Source organism: Cherax quadricarinatus, chromosome 68 (genome assembly GCF_038502225.1).
Source record: "Cherax quadricarinatus isolate ZL_2023a chromosome 68, ASM3850222v1, whole genome shotgun sequence".
Lineage (NCBI taxonomy): Eukaryota > Metazoa > Arthropoda > Malacostraca > Decapoda > Parastacidae > Cherax > Cherax quadricarinatus.
Window position 1 is genome coordinate 8,990,195 of NC_091359.1, and position 14,954 is coordinate 9,005,148.

The 14,954-nt window shown below is 44.2% G+C and overlaps 1 protein-coding gene across 7 annotated transcripts in view; it reads right to left on the reverse strand.

Moving 5' to 3' along the window:
- The window catches only part of LOC128697766 (pleckstrin homology domain-containing family G member 5), a 1,323,529-nt gene that overhangs the window by 401,876 nt on the left and 906,699 nt on the right, over window positions 1-14,954 (reverse strand). Inside the window, exon 1 of one of the 7 annotated variants that reach the window (XM_070099656.1) lies at window positions 9,389-9,498. The exons of the other annotated variants lie outside the window; for them this stretch is intronic. The gene's annotated coding sequence lies outside the window, so the exon portion shown is untranslated. Of the gene's footprint in view, window positions 1-9,388; window positions 9,499-14,954 lie in introns of those variants that run through there. 7 annotated transcript variants of the gene reach the window in all.

Consider the following 14,954-nt stretch of genomic DNA (forward strand, 5'->3'; position numbering starts at 1 on the left):
CGGACCTAAACGTCGTCATAGGCTCCTCTCTCCTATATGAGGGTAATATGTTCATAAACCCTCGTCTGTGGTCACAGGCGTCTGTGGGATCACTTCTCAAGTATCCCAGAAAAAACAATAATAAAAATATTTTCAAACATGAACACCACTTAATTATCTAGGTCTAGGACATCTATCTTCGTTATCAATGAAGATACTCCAGTGTTGCACATCTGTCTTATTTAACTACTTGCCGGTATTATTTAATTACTTACCGGCATTAATGAACTACTTGCCGGTAGTGTGTTTCTAATATGTCTTCACTTGTATTTAAATGGCCTTTTCAACGTGAATTGCAGACATACTAGTGATGTGATAATTTCTCTGCTTCAATGTGCGCGTGTGAACTTTTGTGTGCGTGAGCGTCCGTGTACTAAAGTCTCAACAACTCCTAAGCCTCTCGAGATGTACTCAGTGTGTTCTTTAAGTACTTAAAACTCAGTGTACGTAACGTTTGTGTTAGAAAGATAACCAATTATATTTGGTTAGAAATTTCCTGAAGGATGTTTTTGGTGGCCGAAAAAAAACGACCACCTTAAAACACGACCTTTTTCTGAAACGTTGACGACCAATTACCAGTGTGAGTTGTTCTAACGTTTTATTATCTGTAATGTTCGGCGAGGTAGTTTTTCTTTAATTACGGCATATAGCGATCCTTAACTAGACCTACTGGTGGCTCAAAACCTAACCAACCAGGCTGTTACTGGTGGCTCAAAGCCTAATTAACTAGGCTGTTACTGGTGGCCGCAAGCAGACCAACGTACGAACCACAGATCGATTGATCAGGAACTGATACGAATTTATCCAGTTCCCTCTTGAAGACAGCCAGGCGTCTAATGGAAATCCCCCCACTATACGATGGGCGCCTGCTGAGGAGTCTTGAGCCTCTTACACTTATTGTGTAGTATACTGGTGTACTGGAAATAAATGGTATAAAATACGGACACAATGGAAATATAAACACACATGCAGTATAATGTGATCCTTTATTGACAACGTTTCGCCCACACAGTTGGCTTTTTCAAGTCACAAACAGATCTACCTGGGGTGGAAGGTACGCACCACGACACCAAAACTAAACGTGGTGTAATTATAGGTTTCTTCCTGTGCGCACTCAGAATCTGCAGCAGTGAGTTTCTTGAGGAAAAATGCACTATAATTAAACAAGTATTTTCTAAACTCCACTATCCTCGTCACTTCATCAGAGACTGCAGACGACGGGCATTAAACATCTTCAACACACCCAGAGAAGACACTGCCGAGAAGAGATACATAGTCCTCCCCACCAACTCCATTGCCAAACATGTTTCCAACATCTTTTCCAATACATCATTCCAAGTATCTACCTCCACAACCACGACCATCAAGGACATTACCAGTGACAGACAGGACAAGCTTCCATCCTCTGCAGTATACATAATCCCTTGTAATGACTGCAGCAAATTATACGTGGGCGAAACGTCAAGGGACCTCCAAACACGTATTTCAGAACACCAATACGCAAGCAGGTCTGACGATACAAGGAATGCCTGTGTACAACACCGTAATTAACATTAAAATGAACATTAAAATGGTATAAAATACCGACAGATTGTTAGGTATGACACATATGCAACAGTTAGGTATCTTTATTTCGAAACGTTTCGCCTACACAGTAGGCTTCTACAGTCGAGTACAGAAAAGTTGATAGAAGCAGAAGATACTTGAAGACGATGTAATCAGTCCATCACCCTTAAAGTTTTGAGGTGGTCAGTCCCTCAGTCTGGAGAAGAGCATTGTTCCGTTGACTGAAACAATATGAAGTTGAAGTGACAGGATGGAGCCTTAAATAGTGCCAGGAGGTGAGACGTAGGTTGCTTTGGGAGGGCAGGTCCCTCTCAAACCCAGCCGTTCTCACTAGTAGAGGTTGTCGAAGTTGATGGTCTGTACCAAGATACCCTTGTGTTGCAGTCTCTGACAGAATGAACATTAAAATGGTATAAAATACCGACAGATTGTTAGTTAAGACACATATGCAACAGTTAGGTATCTTTATTTCGAAACGTTTCGCCTACACAGTAGGCTTCTTCAGTCGAGTACAGAAAAGTTGATAGAAGCAGAAGATACTTGAAGACGATGTAATCATTTTAATGTTCATTCTGTCAGAGACTGCAACACAAGGGTATCTTGGTACAGACCATCAACTTCGACAACCTCTACTAGTGAGAACGGCTGGGTTTGAGAGGGACCTGCCCTCCCAAAGCAACCTACGTCTCACCTCCTGGCACTATTTAAGGCTCCATCCTGTCACTTCAACTTCATATTGTTTCAGACAACGGAACAATGCTCTTCTCCAGACTGAGGGACTGACCACCTCAAAACTTTAAGGGTGATGGACTGATTACATCGTCTTCGAGTATCTTCTGCTTCTATCAACTTTTCTGTACTCGACTGAAGAAGCCTACTGTGTAGGCGAAACGTTTCGAAATAAAGATACCTAACTGTTGCATATGTGTCATACCTAACAACACCGTAATTCACACAACCACTTGATAAACTACAGAAACTCAAGACTTATCGCCACAGAAGACAACACTCAATACCGAAGAATCCTGGAATCATCGTTATCTCTATATCCGACAACTTCAACCAGAATAGAGGCTTCTATAACATAGCTGAACCACTTGCCAAGAAACTTCATCGCTATCCCACATAAATACATAGGAATGGAAGAACACTGTAGAAGGTCTGCTCACAAACTTATCCAATCTCCCTTCCAAGCTACCCAAGATTTTAGACTCTATAACCCCACTCGGTACATCATCAGATGCAGCATTCTCCACCTGACCTCAGCATTCTGAACCTGACTATAAATACTCGCGTACCTTCCACCCCAGGTAGATCTGTTTGGGACTTGAAAAAGCCCACTGTGTGGGCGAAATGTTGTCAATGAAGGATCACATTATACTGCATATATGTTTATATTTCCATACTGGTGTACTCATGGAACCCCTACTTTTCACTGGGAAGGGGAGGGGGGGGGACCTATGAACCGTCCATTACATCCGCGGTTCACCAAGGGCTTCCAAACCCCTACCTTCATTACCAAAGCAAAAACTATATTCCCTTTGAGCATTAAACCTTTATGGGTTTAGTGCTCCATCCTAACTGCCTCTGGTTTCCCAAATATTGTATCACTTATATAGCTTTTGTGTTCTGCCATGAATAATAATATACATACATAATAAAAGACAAAAATAAACAATAATGACAAAACAATAAAACAAAACTAACAATAACATAATAAACATAAAACAATAAAAAATAATAAACATTATTATTACTACTAATAATAATCACACTTCCCCAAGCGATCTATTCACTAGACCTCAAAACCTCTCTCTCTTCAAATGAACGAATTTAAATTGTTTATGGTGGAACATTATGGTAATCGAGTAGGTATTTTTAGCCTGTTTTTTTTTTTTACGTTGCTACGAAAACACGCAACAGCGTTCGTACCAAATTGTTTTGATTATTTCCAGTGTTTACTGACACAGTTTGTGCCTCAGAACAATGTGGTCATTAATACTGTGTGATCGTGTATAAAACATCAGATGGGAGAGTACCAGGTGTTCCTGCCAAATTTATCAACCGGGAGAGTACCAGGTGTTCCCGCCAAATTTATCAACCGGGAGAGTACCAGGTGTTCCCCCCAAATTTATCAACCGGGAGAATACCAGGTGTTCCCACCAAATTTTATCAACCGGGAGAGTAGGTGTTCCCGCCAAATTTATCAGATGAGAGAGTACGAGGTGTTCGCGCCAAATTTATCAACTGGGAGAGTATGAGGTGTTCCAGCCAAATTTATCAGCTGGGAAAGTATGAGGTGTTCCCGCCAAATTTAATATGTGGGAAACATGTGTAGCCGCCTAAATTTTACCATTAAACAAACGCCAAATGTTACTGTTATGGATAATATAGATACCTGACGTTTGCGCCAAAATCACCAACTGTTGCATTAACAAGCTTTTAGAGCCAAAAATAGTTATTTTTAATTGCAATGGCATTTAAAACTGTACATTAGAACTGTATATTAAAAAAAAGCTTTACTATATAATGTAAAAGATTAAATGGAATAAAGGAACAATAAAATATTTAATTAATAATGTGTACACTTGTGTATCCTCTGTCATACAACTGTGTCAACACATGACACTGTGACGTCAATGTATCCTCCGCCATACACCTGTATCCACACATGACACTGACGCCAATGTATCCTGTCATACAACTGTGTCAACACATGGCACTGTGACGTCAATGTATCCTCCGTTATACACCTGTGTCCACATATGACACTGACGCCAATGTATCCTGTCATACAACTGTGTCAACACATGGCACTGTGACGTCAATGTATCCTCCGTTATACACCTGTGTCCACACATGACACTGACGTCAATGTATCCTCCGCCATACACCTGTGTCAACACATGACACTGACGTCAATGTATCCTCCGCCATACACCTGTGTCAACACATGACACTGTGACGTCAATGTATCCTCCGCCATACACCTGTGCCCACACACGACACTGTGATGTCAATGTATCCTCCGCCATACATCTGTGTCAACACATGACACTGACGTCATTGTATCCTCTGTCATACACCAGTGTCAGTAATGGAAACTGCGTGATGTCAGGCGCCGACAATAACTAATCGGATGGGCTGGAGCCCCTGGTCCCTGCCTCGTATCCCTGGTATCCCTGCCTCGTATCCCTGGTATCCCTGCCTCGTACCTCTTGGAACCCTGCCTCGTACCCCTGGTCCCCCTTGTTCCTGCCTCGTACCCTGAGTCCCCCAAGTTCCTGCCTCGTACCCCAAGTTTCTGCCTCGTACCCCAAGTCCCCCTAGTTCCTGCCTCGTACCCCGGGTCCCCTTAGTTCTTGCCTCGTACTCCTGGTCCCCCTAGTTCCTGCGTAGTACCCCAGGTCCCCCTAGTTCCTGCCTCGTACCCCGGGTCCCCCTAGTTCCTGCCTCGTACCCCGGGTTCCCCTAGTTCCTGCCTCGTACCACAGGTCCCCCTAGTTCCTGCCTCGTACTCCGGGTCCCCCTAGTTCCTGCCTGGTACCACAGGTCCCCCTAGTTCCTGCCTCGTACTCCGGGTCCCCCTAGTTCCTGCCTCGTACTCCGGGTCCCCCTAGTTCCTGCCTCGTACTCCGGGTCCCCCTAGTTCCTGCCTCGTACCACGGGTCCCCCTAGTTCCTGCCTCGTACTTCGGGTCCCCCTAGTTCCTGCCTCGTACCCCGGGTCCCCCTAATTCCTGCCTCGTACCCCGGGTCCCCCTAATTCCTGCCTCGTACCACGGGTCCCCCTAATTCCTGCCTCGTACCCCGGGTCCCCCTAGTTCCTGCCTCGTACCCCGGGTCCCCCTAGTTCCTGCCTCGTACCCCGGGTCCCCCTAATTCCTGCCTCGTACCACGGGTCCCCCTAGTTCCTGCCTCGTACCACGGGTCCCCCTAGTTCCTGCCTCGTACCACGGGTCCCCCTAGTTCCTGCCTCGTACCACGGGTCCCCCTAGTTCCTGCCTCGTACCACGGGTCCCCCTAGTTCCTGCCTCGTACCACGGGTCCCCCTTGTTCCTGCCTCGTACCACGGGTCCCCCTAGTTCCTGCCTCGTACCCCGGGTCCCCCTGGTCCCTGCCTCGTCTGACTGAATCACCCCATAATGGAGTTATCTTTGTCTCATTATTGAACGCCACTGCTGTGGTTCAAAACACTGGTCTGATTTCCTCTGGTCATTATCACTTCCAACTTAATATTTTGCATTTCACGCAATTTCTCAACTATATCTAGGTGTCCTGATGTTTCTGGAGAGCTCTTGATCCAAGAAACTGAAGCTACCTCTCCCCTCTTTAAATTAAATCCTTATTACTTCCCCTCCCCAGGTGCTGCATCACCCTTACAGCGGGGGGGGGGGGGGGGGATGTGGGAAGTAAATATGCTATTTTTCTCAAAGGTTATATCGCAATAGCTGTGTGGCACTAACACGGGTATGGAAAAAAGGCCTGGTTACAAACCTGGCCGAGAGGGGCGTTAACCCCCCGAAACCCTCTTCAGGTATACTCCAGGTATGTACAATTCACGACATTTATTAAGCATAAGAACATAAGAAAGAACACTGCAGCAGGCCTACTGGCCTATGCGAGGCAGGTCCAATTCCCTACCGGCTTAGGTCAATGCCTTAACCTAGTCAGGTCAGGACACGTTCATTTAAGGAAGGAGCACGGCATCTAGTAGCACAAGCTAGTCAGGTCAAACTCACATCCACCCACACCCACTCATGTAACTTACCTATTTTTAAAACTACACGTCTTAGCCTCTATGACGGTACTCCGGAGTTTGTTCCACTTATCCACAACTCTATTACCAAACCAGTGCTTTCCTATATCCTTCCTGAATCTGAATGTTTATTAAAGGAAACGTTTCGCCACGTTTCCTTTAATATCATTTTCCACATCGTTTCGTTATCACCATATTTCTCACTAACACCGACACACAACACTATACTTTAGTATACTGTGGGTAACAATATCATCAATCGTGGACTGAGGTGCAATAATCCTCACCGCCGAATCCACGGTGTGTGCTGGGCCATTAATCTTATAATAAAAGCCCTTCAATAGAACGATTCTTTATTTTACTAATAAAAAATGGAATATTTTTGTTATTTTTTTCACGAATAAACAGTACGATAAAGAATTGCCTTAAAGTAGGCTTCTCCTGGTGGTGGTCAGGACACCGTCCACGTACTCCATAGTATTGCTAATACAATAGTAGAGAGTACACAAATAACACGCACACAGGATGTTAGGTAAGACACATATGCAACAGTTAGGTATCTTTATTTTGAAACGTTTCGCCTACACAGTAGGCTTCTTCAGTCGAGTACAGAAAAGTTGATAGAAGCAGAAGATACTTGAAGACGATGTAATCAGTCCATCACCCTTAAAGTTTTGAGGTGGTCAGTCCCTCAGTCTGGAGAAGAGCATTGTTCCATAGAATAATATTGTTTCATTCTATGGAACAATGCTCTTCTCCAGACTGAGGGACTGACCACCTCCAAACTTTAAGGGTGATGGACTGATTACATCGTCTTCAAGTATCTTCTGCTTCTATCAACTTTTCTGTACTCGACTGAAGAAGCCTACTGTGTAGGCGAAACGTTTCAAAATAAAGATACCTAACTGTTGCATATGTGTCTTACCTAACAACCTGTCGGTATTTTATACCATTTTAATGTTCACGCACACAGGAGAGGAGCTAATGACGACGTTTCGGTTCAACATGGGCCATTTACAAAGTCACACTGTAAATGGACCAAGTCGGACCGAAACATCGTCGTAGCTCCTCTCTTCTATGTGCGGGTTATTTGTGTATTCTTCCAGTCACGGTATTGGTCCTTTTTGTTCTTTCTTTTGGTAGTGTGTGTACCGACTATGTCAATAAGACACAATGCGGGTTATGATATTTTATTGTGAAGATGTTTCGCCCACCTGACTTAATTTCTCGTCGCTGAGGAACGAAAAGACTTCACAAATAAAATGGCATAACCCACACGGTGTCATTTTCACATTACATCTTTTCCTCGTGATCTGACAACGTGTACGAGTATAGTTTGTTCGTGAAGTGGACTTGGGTAGAGAGAAAAAATGTCTCCCTACCAAAGTCCATTTAAGACACTATATATACTGTCTCCAGAATGGACAATATACACACTGGAAAAAGGCACTGATGTACACTAATGTGTTTTTCCACATCTTGTCGGTATCACCGTCCCATTTCTCAATATACACATCAATGGACAATATACACACTACCCGAGATTCCATAGGCGCTGAATGAATTTAAGAATATAGTAACTCAGATGACCCATAACTGTTTAAGATTCCGGTTTAGAAAAAAGCTGCCTGTGTCTAAAGATATTGATACTTCCATGCGCATAAAAATATTTAATTAAGCGTGTACACTCGTTACTACTGCCCTTGACATCATGCACTCAAATGAAGGTATCGTCAGGCCTACCCAATGTGTCCCCTGCTTAAAAAATAAAGGAAGTGAGAGCCCACAATATGCTGAGAAATTGTGCAGGGAGTACTGGGTATGGAACTGACGGTCTCAGAGACGCGAGACCACCTGTGAAGCCAGGTAGTCACGAGTACAAAATCTTCCAGTACTGAACTTAATTCGGATTCAGATGCCGTACTGTTGACAACTTTGTAAAAGACACAGATTGCATAACATGCCTTTATCGGGACAACGTTTCGCTCTGCGTAGAGTTTTATCAGTACTTTAGACAGAGTGCACCTCGCCTCTTCGTTGAATGAAGAGCATTTCAACAGCATCAAGGCACCTCCCTCCCTCGAAGTAGAGTAATTACATATTATGAGCAACAACTAGTCAGGTTTCTCTCTCTCTCTCTCTCTCTCTCTCTCTCTCTCTCTCTCTCTCTCTCTCTCTCTCTCTCTCTCTCTCTCTCTCACACACTTCATCAAATAATGTGAGTTTTGTAGACGAGGTGATGAATTCTGCATTTAATTATTCTTACCCCTTACGAGTAACTGACAGGCTCTTAAAGACCCAGCAATTTATCCTTCCAAGTACAAGATAGAAAATTAAAGACTCAATAATTTATCATCCCAAGTACCTGACAGGAAGTTAAAGATCTTATGCTAACATTGCATCAGGTACACTTCAACAATTGTTCGCGTGAACGATGCAAATGAAAAAAATCTAATTTACCACTTGGCCCAAATTCGCTAAAATCTCTCATATTGACATTGAAGAATCTGAAATCTTTAGTTCACTGAACGATACAAATTCACCATGATGGTAATGTGTTATTTACTAATTCACGGTGACAGTAATGCTCCAGATTGGCTAATTTACCGTGATGGTAATGTTCCAGTTTCACTAATTCACCGTGACAGCAATGCTCCAGATTCAATAATTCACCGTGACAGCAATGCTCCAGATTCAATAATTCACCGTGACAGCAATGCTCATAAGTTTGCTAGTCAAGCACATTCTAATGAACCATATTTTCCATCAATACTTTCGACAAACATCGCAAATATTCACAGGCAGAGAACGAAAAAACAATCTGAATACTGAAAACACAGATTCATCGCCACAGATTCTTCACTCGTAATACTTTAAAATCCTTTTCAAGAAGAGCACCTCAGGGGAAACACTGGCTTAAACGAGACACTGTGAAGAATCTTTGAGATTGAGCAGATAATGAGGGTACAATACGAGAGTTTATCTCCTGTAAGCATCTCCCGGTGAGTGGGATGCCGGAACACACACTGCAGCTGACGACAGAGATGCGCCTGGGAGAGGTAGAGAGGGGCAGGGAAGAGTGGGAGTGCCGAGCGAGGAGGCAGTGACAGTGGTAGGCAGTACGCCCCTCACAACTGGCACTTGGCGATATGAAGACAGAAAGGAAATAGCGTCCGGAGGCAGGAGTGACGCTGCGGCTTCGTCTGCTTCCTCTCCCTCTTACAAGGTGCAACACAAGCAAGGTGCCGCCCAGGACTTGCACCGATACGGACACGTTGATGGCTGGTGTTGATACCAATGTAGCGATGCCTGCTTCTCTGGCTACACCCCCTCCCTCCCTCCCACTAACCCCTCCCCTCCTGCCCTACACAGAGTGGAGGTGTAACCAATCGTGACAGTAATTAAAGAAACCTGAGTATTTAGGTCGGACTCGAGGTAAAAAAAAGTTTATTCGTATATATAAATCTTGGCTGCCTTTAGATCAAGGCATCAAATTAAAAAAAAAAAAAAAAAAAAAAAAAAGGCATTTCAACTATATTACGACAAATGTTTAATAAATAACTGAAGAATGTTTATATACCAACATACCGGCATAAGCAATAGACATATTCACACATTTGACCGTTTCTCGCCAGCAAAGGGTCACCCAAAGATGAAAACACAGTGACCATCACTCGCTCCTATGCTGTCTTCACAGACGTACAACCATTTTTTTTCCACATAACAAAATTGGATACATCAGCATTGTAGTGCTACACTTTCAAATGATAGTTATACAGCGGGAACCAAAGCTATGTTTCCGTGTCACATTCCATCACGCAGGATGGTGCTCAGTGAAGGTGTTGAAATCTGTCAGAATGGGAGACTTGAGTTGTGTCAGCCTGAGTTGGGAGACTTCAGCAGTCTCAGCCTGAGTTGGGAGACTTCAGCAGTCTCAGCCTGAGTTGGGAGACTTCAGCAGTCTCAGCCTGAGTTGGGAGACTTCAGCAGTCTCAGCCTGAGTTGGGAGACTTCAGCAGTCTCAGCCTGAGTTGGGAGACTTCAGCAGTCTCAGCCTGAGTTGGGAGACTTCAGCAGTCTCAGCCTGAGTTGGGAGACTTCAGCAGTCTCAGCCTGAGTTGGGAGACTTCAGCAGTCTCAGCCTGAGTTGGGAGACTTCAGCAGTCTCAGCCTGAGTTGGGAGACTTCAGCAGTCTCAGCCTGAGTTGAGAAATTTCAGAAGGGCAATGATATGATCAATTATATGAAGATCCACTGACGACCCATCAGACAATAACAACGTGCAGACACAATGATCGTCCCAACCAGAACCAAAGAGCAGCTAACTAGATTCTCCGAATCTCTTAATATTACTGCACTCCAACAGCGCTTCTAATCCACGAAACCACATTTGACTGTTAGCTCAAAGCTTGTATCATTAACCTGTTTTTTCATTCATCACCTCCACACATCAATGCCACACCCAAAGAGGGCTATTACTCATGGGGAATCACTAAACCCATAAGGGTCATACAATGGTATTGTAGCTCCAATTCATTAGATCAAGAGCCCTTCTGTAACATCAAGGTAGATGTGAAGCGACCTCAAGTGGGAAATAATGCCAATTCTCTGACTGCCTGTCTGTGTTTGTCTCTGAGCTACAAATAACTGGGTAAGAGAAAGCGCCTCATTGAACTACCAAGTGCCAGATCAACCAGGCTGTGATGGATACGTGGGCCAGGGAGCTGCCACCAGCAACAGTCTGGTTGAGCAGGCAATGAAGAGAAAAGGCTCGCCCCCATGTCCGGCAGTGAAAACGGAGGAACTCTCGAAGCCGGTCAATGGCATATCAGAGATACAAATAACTAGGTACAAGTACGAGAGTCTCGTTAAACAAGTACTAAGCCACTTGAGAATTAGTGTAAGCCTCGATGAACACCACCACCACCACCGTCGTTTCGGCGAGGCGCGCGCACAAAAAGAAAAGTTCGGCAGGAGTAAACAGATTAGATAACTTGCTAACCGTCAGTAATGTTAAGAGTACTTAAGCATATCGTTCAAGTCAAGGAAACAGGAAGTTGCAGGGCAGGTTCATCATGGTGGAAGACAAGATGGCTGCCGCAGAAACACTACACGATAGCGGATAGAAAGGATTACTACAATGGCCTGGAAGAGGAGCACAGTAGGCTGGCAAATGCGGCAGGCAGACAGATTTTCCCTTGAAGTACAGGCAAATATTAGCGGATGGTGGATCCCGCCTTCAACATTCATTGCGCTCAATAACCTACATACGGAATAAAGCTTCAAGAAAAAAAAAGTTGCCCTAAATACGTTTATTCCTTTCTCCGAGGCTGTAGGTTCCCAGTTACCAATAGAGCTGGTACCTCTCATATATATATATATATATATATATATATATATATATATATATATATACACACACACACACACACAAACACGCACACACACACACACACACACATACATACACACACACACACACACACACACACACATACACACACACACACAGGGTCAATATAGAAGTGTTCCTGTTTGCAGATGTGAAGCTAATGAGGAGAATTCAATCGGATGAGGATCTGACAGAACTACAAAAGGAATCTAGACAGGCTGAACGCCTGGTCCAGCAACTGGCTCCTGGAGTTTAACGCCACCAAGTGCAAAGTCATGAAGATTGGGAAAGGGCAAAGAAGACTGCAGACAGAGTACAGGCTAGCGGTCCGAACACTGCAAACCTCTCTCGAGGAAAAGGATCTTGGGGTGAGTATAATATCGAGCATATCTCCTAAGGCGCACACCAACCAAATAGCTGTTGCAGCATATGGGCGCCTGGCAAAGCTAAGAATAGCGTTCCGACACCTTAGTAAGGAATCGTTCAAGACACTATACACCGTACACGTCAGGCCCATATTGGAATACGCAGCACCAGTCTGGAACCCACACCTGGCCAAGCACGTCAAGAAATTAGAGAAAGTGCAAAGGTTGGCAACAAGCCTAGTCCGGGAGCTAAGGGGCATGTCCAACGAGGAGAGGTTAAGGGAAATTGGCCTGGCAACACTGGAGGATAAGAGGGATAAGGGGACATGATAACGACATATAAACACCGAGAGGAAGTGACAAAGTGAATAGGGACAGGATGTTCCAGAGATGGGACACAGCAACAAGGGGTCACAATTGGAAGCTGAAGACTAGGATGAGCAACAGGGATGTTAGGAAGTATTTCTTCAGCCACAGAGTTGTTAGGAAGTGGAATAGTCTGGCAAGTGACGTAGTGGAGGCAGGATCCATACATAACTATAAGAAGAGGTATGATAAAGCTCATAGAGCAGGGAGTGTGTGGACCTAGTAGCGACCAATGAAGAGGTGGGGCCTGGAGCTATGAATCGACCCCTGTAACCACAATTAGGTGAGTACACACACACACACACACACACACACACTAGAATTCCTAGGCACTAAATTTTAAGGAAGATCAACCAAAAGCAACAAATCCGCCATATTCATGCAAATTTGTAATGAAGGTGAGCTATATTTGGCTGACATTTGCAGTCCCGCGCGAAGCGTGACCCAATATTTCCTGCAGCAGGGCTGGTCCCAAGTCGCAACAACGGTAAACGAACAAAAGTTTTTGGACTGAAAAGGAAGGGAGGAGAGGCGGAGATTTTTTTTTTATCAATAGAGAAATGGGATACGTCAGCAATGTACTGCTAGTGGAAAAGACATTCTTTATTAAACAAAAATGGGTATACGAACTGTGTATGGCTTGTATGGTATGGGTATACGAACTGTGTATGGTATGTTTTCCTGTTATATTCCATCACAGAGGATGGAGTTGGGGTGGTGAAAGAGGGGACATCTTGGAAACAAGGGGAAAGTGGAAGGAGTAGGAGCGTAGGGCAGGAGGGATGGAGAGGATGAGAGAAGACAAACGGGGGTTGATCAATTGGCATAATTGCAAACTAGTCAAATTTCCGTTATGAAGGAGGGAAGAAGAGTGTCTTCACTTTGAGGTCTGGTAGGACTGTTGCGGTTGTTGGTCACCATGAGTGTCCAGGTGACTAACCATTAAACAAGTGATGGTGACCCCGTGGATGCTTACTGGTCATGATGCATATCTTGGCAAGGCAACAGGGAACAAATGATAGCGACCCCGTGGATGTCTCAACGTGGATGTCTTAACGTGGATGTATCAACGTGGATGAATCAAGGTGGATGCTCATTTACCTAACATAGTCTCGCTAGCGTTACCAATAATGCTTCTTGAAATAATGAAGCTTGCAATTTTATGATCTTATAACTCAGTAAAATAAGTTGAGAAGTAATGAGGAGAGTTCGGGGGGTTCGGGGGTCAACGCCCCCGCGGCTCGGTCTAAGACCAGGCCTCGAGAGGGTGTTAATAAGGGTCGATAAAGGGAAGAGTAGTAGTAAAGAAGATCCATCTCCCTGATTCATACCTAATATGCAGAACAAGGCACATGGGGATGGAACTCTTCAGCTATATATCTTTCACACACTCGTGAGTCGTCAGGAGCCATGCAGTGTTGCAAGATGGCAACATATGAGGGGAAATTCTCTGAGGCAACGCAGGTGTTAGTGGCAACCCATTGGCTGCCACTGATACCTTCCGTCTTTCTTCAGAGAATTTCCCCTCCTATCTGTTGCTCTCATGCACCATTGCATTGCTCCTGACGATGCACGAGTGCGCGAAAGATCTATAACTAAAGGTTTCCATCCCCATGTGGCTTGTTCTGCATTGTTAAGATCGCCTGTTTGCGATTGTATTTCACCTTCTAATATATACAGTAGCCAGAGACAGAGTAGAACCACTTATTCACACTCCGCTGATGAAAACACTGGTAAGCTGTCGAGATAAGAGATAATACTTCATGAGTAAGCCAGATTAGAATTCATGACTTATTCACCATCCACCCGGCAGTTCCATCTCTCACCACTTCCTCACCAGGCTGTTCCTACACCAAGACGGATGCACGCTCATAATTCAACATTCCTTATTAGTCCGTGAATATCTCGTTACCAGACGTTTCGCGGCCGGTTTTATTCTTATTTGCTTATTTACTCTTGAACAAACGCTTTTATTGGTTTAAGTAACCTAACCTAAATTAGTTTAACCTAATTAAAAAAAAAGAAAACAGCATTTGAGGAAAAATAATAAACTGACGTTGATCACCACATCAAAATATGAAGAACATTTTACTGCCTCCTTCCCCCCTTTCTTCCCACAGAATAACTATTATACAATAGGGCAGCAGCACACTGCCAACGCGTCCAATTTTCCTAAATTAAAAACACTTCCTTCTACTCTGCCCCTCTCCTGGGTATCTAGTAGCGCAGTGTTAGCGATATGTTCAAAACACAGAGTACCCTGGGTGGAACCCTGGGTGGAACCCTGGGTGAGGAAGGATGTATGTACAAGTTTACTAACAATGCTGCCCATTTTATCTAGCATGAAATTGATCACTTGACTTTCCTGGATTTTCCTAGGTTATTAACCCTCCGGGATTAATTATTATGAAGACGTAGTCTTTAGGCCTTTCCCTCTATTTCTTCCCCTTCTCTCTCTTTACTCCTCC